Here is a 7,926-nt window from a genome sequence, read left to right on the forward strand (position 1 = left end):
GTGGAGGGAGGCTCTCCCCAAAGCGCAGGCGCGGAGACGAGCCCTGGGCTCCTCTTCGCCCTCCTTGCAGTCCCCGTGGCCTGGGGCGGTAGGGCGTGGGGAAGATGGGGAGAGGCGGAGAGATCAGGGTCTCTAGGAACAATCCTTCGGTGGCTTTGAGGGGCTGCGGGAAGGACGGAGGCGGGGGGCCAGCAGGCTGAACACTAAAGAGAGGCTGAGGGAGGGAGAAGGGCTGGGCAGGGTGTGGGGCCAGGGCAGCGCCTGCAGAAAAGGCTCTCTGGGTCCTGGCTGCGGTGCCAGAAGAATGCAGAGAATTTATCTGTGCCCGACACTCCCCTGGCCTAGGCCGACTAGAAAAGCGGCTCACCGAACCCCAGCCCCCTGCTTATTCTGGGCTCAAGCTCTCAGGTCTCCAGCGCTGGCACTGCCCCAAGGGCACGGAGGTCCCTCGCCTCCCGCGGGCCTGGTTTTCCAGACTCTCAGCGCTGTCCACCCAGCCAGCCAGCTCCTGCTTAAACGCTCGCCTTTCTGAGGAACCAGGGGTCTTAGACTGACGGCAGATCCCTCTTATTCCCTCCCAGCCGCTCTCTCCCTCCCCTTGGGTCCTCCTGCCTAAGCGCAGTTGTCTGCCAGAGGCCGCGGCTGGAGGCAGATGCCGGGGACAGGGATGGTACTGGGAGACAGTGGCTGACCGTTCTGTGGTCTGCACTCAATGGGGAAAATGAACCCAGCCTAGTTGCCTTGTTGCAGACCCTGTCTTGCAAGACCCCTTGTCTTTCAAGAAGGGAGACACAAAATTCACTACTCATATTGGTTCCCTGTCTTTCTAGAAACAGCCTAGCTTCAGTGGGTTTCCTACTTCAGAGAAACATGTGTATTCCTGTCTGGGGAGAGATAGTCGCACATAGTTCAACTTTGTTTTCAAAGTCTGTGGTCTGTGCATGAGGTGGCTCAGGCCCTCCAGCATCTTCTTCAGCTTAGGGCTTTGGAACAGAGTGGGAACCTGGGCACGCAGATGGCCTGGGTTGCAGGGAGGAAGGCTGTTCCACAATAGGCAGAAACCAATGTATATGAAGACCAAGCTGCTGTCACTGTGGACTGGGAGTCAGAAGCACTGGTCCCTGCTCTTCCCAGCTTGCTGTGTGACTTTGGCCCAGACAGTCTGCCTCTCTGGGGCTCTTTTCCCTCATGTGTAAAATTCGGCAGTTGGACTGGAAAGCTCTAACATTCCCTTTCACTTGTTGACCTTGTGTGGTTCCATTGATAAGTGACTGAAAGGGAGAAAGGTCCCCTGGCTGGGGGACTTAGTTTGAGGAGGTAGGTGTTGGCTGATACAGTTAGCCAAGTCACAGTTACCCAAGGTTGCAGGGGTGCAGACTCCCTTATTCTCCTAAGACTAGCCATTGTCTTGCTCACCCCTAGTGGCTTGGGGTGTGAACTCTTGCTGGCTGGGGTTTGGCCCACCCATCAAGGCCTCTGCTGAGATATCCTGGCAGGCCAGTCTTTGAGTTGGGCCTTTGGGGAGGAGTTGAGAGAAGGGTAGGCAGCCAAGGGCCAGCCGGGTAAGCAGATTCCCAGGAGACAGTTTGCATCTCAGCTGTTGGGACTTGTTTTAGGATCTGAGCCAGGGAGCACAGTATACTCATCCGCCCTCTTATGGGAAGAGGACGAGAGCCCCGTTGCTGTTGCCCATCTCACTCCCTGGCCCTCCTCACCTCACCTGTGCACTCACAGCGCCCAGTCCCCAGGCAGTGGGCTTAAGGAGTTCTCCCTGCTGCCCTCACCCAGCCCAGCCAGCCTCCTGGGCCCTTCCATGGCAGCCTGGCAGCAGGGAGAAACTGCCCCAGCCCCACCTTTCCCGGCCTCCTTCCCTCCTGGGGGTATGGTTTCTCAGGAGTCAGGCTCTCCAGGTTGGGACTTGCTCTCTAGCCCAAGAGCCAAAAGCCTTCACGTTTTCCTTGTTTGTTTTCATCCTTGGTCTCCCAGGTGCCAGGGGGGGATGTTAGAGGAGGTGGTGGTTAGAGAGGCTGTGGGATGGGTTGGACGTGGGGACACATTGTCTGCATTGCTTTTCCCTGTGCTAGCTCTCCTGGGCCTGGGGAGCCCCCTTCCCTGGGCCCTGCTGCCCACGGACTGAAGCTGCAGCAGGAGGCATTTAAGTTAGACCCCAAGGAAACCTTCCTCACTGCGAGGAGCCCCTGGAATGGAAAATGGGAGCTCCCAGCGAGGTCAGTTTCCAGTCCCTGTCAGAGTGAGGGATGCGGCTGTTGCTAGGCAGAGGCTGCTCTTTCCTCCTGGGGTGTGGCTCTGAGGCTGGCCAGCCGGAGGCCCCGTTGGAAGCAGGAGAAAGGACCCTTGCCCAGTAGCCGAAGAGGGGACCCCGGCCCCATCGGCTCTGGGTCACCAGAACTGCATCCCTTAGAACAAACGCCACTTCTCGCCCTGCTTCCCTCAGCTCCTCCCCCAGTTCACCACCACTACCACGGTCTGCTTTGACAGGCCTCGCCCGAACCTGGCAGGCGCCTCCAGCCCCAGTCTGGCTGCACTAATGGACTGATTGGATTTTCTATACTTGGAGTTTGGGATTTCTGATTGAACATGCAAATTTATGTAAATCAATCTGGGATCTGCCACCACATCAAAACAACATAGAGTCATAGGCTGGAAGGAATCCTAGAGACATCCAGTCCAACGCCCTCGTGTTAAAAATGGGGAAACTGAAGTCCAGAGGGGGAAGTGATTCATACAATGATGAGTGGCAGTGACAGGGCTCCTGACTCCGGTCTGGTGTGTTACATGGTCCCCCTCGGCCTTCATGTCTCGGGCGTGAAGGGCCTGGCCGAATTTAAAGCAGAAAGGGCAGTTCTGGGACCTGAGATTGTGGAGAGCTGGACCCTTGGAGGGTCAGAGTGTTATCTCAGGGCCTCCCCAGGGGCTCTGGTCAGATCTAACATGCTGAAGAAAAATAACTTCGGATCCCTTCGAACAACACCCTTGTTTTTCCCCAGGCCCTGTCCTGGAAGGTTGGAGGACAAGGTCATTGGTTGCTGCCTGGCTTGGGCCTTGTGGTTTTCCCGGAGCGGAGACTGTGTCTGTTCGAGCATCTCCCACAGCACCAGGCACGCAGTAGGCTGTGGATGGCTCTGCACAGGCAGGTGCCTCTGTCTTTACCCTCCCATCCTCATGTGAGTCTCCGCTGCTTCCCTCCACGGCCACGCTGGGAAAATCGGTAGTCTTCTGTGACTTTCTGCCTCCCCTCCCCTGCCCTTGCTGTAAGAAGGATCTCATTTTTTTGAGATCAGTGTCAAAGTTGGAAGGGGGCTGCAGAGATGGGCTTGGGTCCCTAAGAAGTAGTCTCCCCACTTCTTGACATGTTTTTGATTTGATCCACACACACACACACCCGCCCAGCTGTAAGATGCCCCCTGTTCCCGCTTCAGAGGTGGTGCCTGTGGCGTGGGGCTGTTGGGGAGGCTGAGCCCTCACTTACCCCGTGGGGCCTGCGTGTGTTGCAGACGTGGTGGAGATGCTCAGAGCAGCTGTTGGCCCGCCTTGTAGTACTTTGGCAGAGTAAGTGTATGGGCTCAAGATCAGAGGCCCTGACTCCCAGCCAAGGCCACCACCAGGCCCTGCTGCAGCCTGGGGAGGGGGCTTGGGACACATCTGGGGTCCTCCTCACCTTTATCCCAAACCGAGGCCCGGCTGACTCTGAAAGGAGGGGCCCCCCCGCCCCCCCTCCTTCTTCAACATCTTCCCAAACACAGCAGGTAGAGAGCCAGCACTTCCCATCAGCCCTCAGCTCCTGTATCCTTAGTTCCTTGTGAGGGGAAGTCCTCCCTGCGCCTCAGTTTCCCAGCCTGTGCGGATGGATTAATAACACATCATCACTGGGGTGTGGCACCTGTTCAGTAATTGCCATTTTCCCAGCTCTGGGAGTTACATGGATGAAAGAGGCCTCAGGAGGCCAGGCTGTTATTAAGGTGAATTATCACTGCTATTATTACTGATTTCTAAAAGTCGAGCAGCCCCGGAGAAGAGCCCAGTCAGATACAGCTCCTGGACCCTTACGGCGGTCCTTGAGCTCTGGGAGTTCTCCGGTACTCACTAGGCTTTTAAAAATATCTATATCTGTATCTGTAGAGATATTTTAAAAGGAGAGACGACCCCATTCTGCGTCTCATGCTGATGCCTGCGAGGCTTGAGTGGTGGTGGGTGCTGCTTGGGGCCCTGGTCTGCGGTTCTCACTCTCGTGCAGGGCTTGAAACTGTCCCTCCCCGCTGGCCCTCTGGGTAGAAGAATGATGAGGTTTTTCCTAGATGGGACTGTGAGGGGCCCCAGAACTCCCGGGGTGTGGCCCTAGGGTTCTCAGCAGTCATTGTTCCTATGGGCTGATTCATTTCACCCTCGGCTGTCTTGATGTGGGGGCTGTAATTGGTCCTTTTGTATGAGGATCTGTTGAGACACCCCCAGAACCTGCCCGCAGCAGCTGCAGGAGCCTCCAGGTGTCATTTACCCCAGCTTACTCCCACCTGCCCCAGACTCTTCCCCTTGCCCAACCACCCACCTCTGCCCCTGCCCCTTGGGATCTAGAATGAACCCAGTTCTCACCCAGGAGGAAGTGGCCCTGACCAACTTGAGAACAGTTTGGTGCTCCCGTGCCGCACCACAGACTAGGGGTGGCAGGGCCTCTCTCCTAGCCCAGGGAGAAAGGGAGTGAAGACTGGTGTCCTTTGGCCAGAGTCCCCACACTCATGTAGCCAGACCTCCTCACCTCTCCCTTGCCCCAGGGGCCTGGTCCCTACTTCCTAATATGGGAAGAGAGTAGATAGCCCCAGCTGGGAGGACCTTTAGAAATCACCTGGGCAGGTGGTTGTTCCTGCTAACATTTTTTTTTCTTCAAAGTTTTATATTTTAGTTTTTCACTAGCATTTTTAAAAATAGAGTCCGGAAATCAAAATGGTACAAAAAGGTGTATGTTGAGAAATTGTGCTCCTACCTTCACCCCCTTTTCCCTCCACAGATAATCACTTATTAGTTTCTTACATATCCCTCAAGAATGTCTTTACACAAAACAAATACAAATGTCTATTCTTATTTTTCTCCCTTATCCAAAAGATAGCAGATAGCGTGTACTGTCTTCATCTGTTACCTGTTGGTAGTGGGTGTGCGTGGATTTCTCCTGCCGCCTGTCAGTTCTCTGGTTTCTGATCTTTACTGCCCACCCCAGGGTCACCCAGTCGATCCCAGGCCGTGAGCAGGGTTTGTTCACCTTCGTATACTGAACTTCATTCAGATGCCAAGGTTTAGGCCCAAACCAGCCTCTGAGGCGTTCTCAGCAGTTACTATGGGCGAGGTGTTGTGCTAGACCCTGGGGGTACAGTGCTGATCCCAAAAGTCTGCCTTAATCAAATAATTCAGCAGTTGTAGAACCACAGCTATGATGCAGGCTACAAAGAAAGGGCATATACCGTAAGAGCAAGTAATCAGAGGCCCTGGGCCGCCTCGGTGTGTGCAGGAGTGTGCATGTCCTGGGGGGGAGGCACATGGCAGGGCACAGCATGAAGCTGGGGGCAGGAGGCTGGGGGCCAGGACTGTAAATAGAGTGCCACGTGACCTGGAAAGCTGCGTTTTTCAACTTGACTTCTGTGGCTTCTCTTCTCCCCCCTCTCCCAGTCTGTGGGATGTCTTGGGCCCCTTGAGTTTTATTATGTCCAAGATAAGAACCCCCCTTCTCTGCCAGATGGTGCTGCTAATGCCTCCTCCCCACCCCCACCCCACTGCCTTGTCTCCCCAGCTCTGGGCCTGCAGGCTCCTGAAGCTGGAGCCTTCCTTTCCCCTGTAGGCCGAAGGGAAGTTGGGGGGTGTTTGCTTCTCACTTCCTCTCTAGACGGCACCTCACTTCCTGTCCCTGGGACCAGGAGAAGGCTTAAGCTCTCGGCTTTGCTGACCCTTCCTCTCCCTACTCCCCACCCCCCTGCTTTCCTGGGAAGCCCGTGGGCCCTGTAGGAGGAAGGCAGAATCCAAACCAAGGGCTTCTCCCTAAAAGCCCTGCCGAGCTCCTCACCTTCAACCCCCTACCGCAGCTGCGATCCCTTTCCAGACATGATCTCATCCTTCTATGCCCTGCAGAAAAAGTCAGAGAGAGTTCACCCCACTTTATGGATAGGAAAACTGAGTCCCAGCAGGGTTCTTGGCTTCACCCAGGGTCACTCAGTGTGGCCCAGCCAAAACCGGAATGCAGGAAGCCTCACTCCCACTTGGGGGCACAAGTAAGAGCAGAGTCCAGTGAGGGCTTGTGGTGAGCCAGAGCTATTTTCTGTTCCCAGAGAAGGCGACTTGCTTCCTGCCCGAGCTGGCAGCTTAGGAAGTCACCTCCGGGCTCTGGCCAAATGGCACCCACTGAGTCAACACTGAAGCTGCCCGGACCTGGAAGGCACTTGGCCGGCCAGAGCCTGTTCCCTTTGAAGAAAGAGGCCAGGATAGGAACCTGAGGGAGTGAGCCCCGGGGCGGAGCCTGGGGGCTGGGAAGGTGTAGCCTACACGTGCAGCCTGAGAGCCAGCAGGCTGTGTGGCCTCCCAGGCCCTCTTCCTCTTGGATCTGAGAACAGAGAGCTGATGTTCCAGGAGTCAACTCAGCAGTCGCCTCCACGACGGCCTCCAGGAGCCTTTCTGCCTCAGCTCTTCCTGTGGGATCCAGCTCGTGTCTCCGGTTACACCCCGGGTGTTGAAAATATGCTGACTCTGCTGTTGGGTCGGGAGGTAGGAGAGGAGTTAGTGACTGGCACGGGCCCGGGGACCAGGAAACACTCCCCTTCCGATGCCCTTCAGTCCAGCTGCACTGCGTTTCCGCATACACCCCGAGATTTGTGCCTCCTTCTGTTTCTGCCTGCCTTTTGCCTAGAAGGACCCCCTTGCTGTTCCCTTGTACCTAAACCCCACTGGTCTATAAAGTGTCCGCTCCTTTGATGCCTTGCATTCTGAAAAACTGTTGCAGCTGCAGCTTAATATTTCTCTCCTGATTTTTTTTTTTTTTAAAGATTTTATTTATTTATTTGAGAGAGAGAGAGAGAATGAGAGAGAGCACATGAGAGGGGTTATGGTCAGAGGGAGAAGCAGACTCCCTGCCGAACAGGGAGCCCAATGCGGGACTCGATCCAGGGACTCCAGGATCGTGACCTGAGCCGAAGGCAGTTGCTTAACCAACTGAGCCACCCAGGTGCCCCTCTCTCCTGATTTTTAAAGTTCTCCAAATGACTTCTCTCTTGGCACATGCTCCACCGTGCAGCTATTACCTGCATGTATCACATCCCCTACTAGATTGGAAGCCCCAAGAAGTCAGAAGAGCTGAGCCATCTCTGAATTGCCCCCCAGTCCCCAGCCTCGGTCCTCCTCCTGAGTGATCTGTTGGGAAGTATCTGCAGAATGAATAGCTTAGTCCCATTGGCCAGAGGGAGTCACCAGGCCCGGGAGTGGGTTGAGGGCTTGGATAAGGTCTTATCAACGTTAGGGACAAAACTGAAAATGGCCCTTGCTCACCTCTCCGCATGGTTTGTCCTCAGAGCCATTTGGGCAGGGGACAGTTGGATGTCTTTACGAGAAGCTGAGGAGCCCACCATCCCTTCTTTGTGGTCTTACTCTGTCTGGAAGGAAAGGAGATGACCAGGGTCAGGGCTTTGCTGCAGGAGTGTGGGGGAGCACAGAAATGCAGGCAGGGCTCCTCCTCAGGGAGCTCCCCTTCCAAGGGCACGGGAAGTCCCCTCTTCCTCACGGGGGAGGACTAGAGAACAGGATACGTTACAGTTGGAAATACCGCTCCTGCAGGAGGTGCTTCAAGAAGCCACGTCTGTTCCGTTCAGGGCAGCTTTGCAGGAGAGTTGCTGGCGGGGGGGGGGGGGGGGGGGGGGGGGGGAGGGGGGGCGGGGGGGG

The 7,926-nt window shown here is 55.8% G+C and overlaps 1 protein-coding gene across 4 annotated transcripts in view; it reads left to right on the forward strand.

The window, feature by feature from the left end:
* Window positions 1-7,926, forward strand: part of NCKAP5L (NCK associated protein 5 like) — a 30,802-nt gene that overhangs the window by 546 nt on the left and 22,330 nt on the right. The gene's annotated exons all lie outside the window — the stretch shown is intronic.

The sequence above is a fragment of the Phoca vitulina genome, unplaced genomic scaffold (assembly GCF_004348235.1).
Source record: "Phoca vitulina isolate PV1807 unplaced genomic scaffold, GSC_HSeal_1.0 scaffold23, whole genome shotgun sequence".
NCBI classification, from domain to species: Eukaryota; Metazoa; Chordata; class Mammalia; order Carnivora; family Phocidae; genus Phoca; species Phoca vitulina.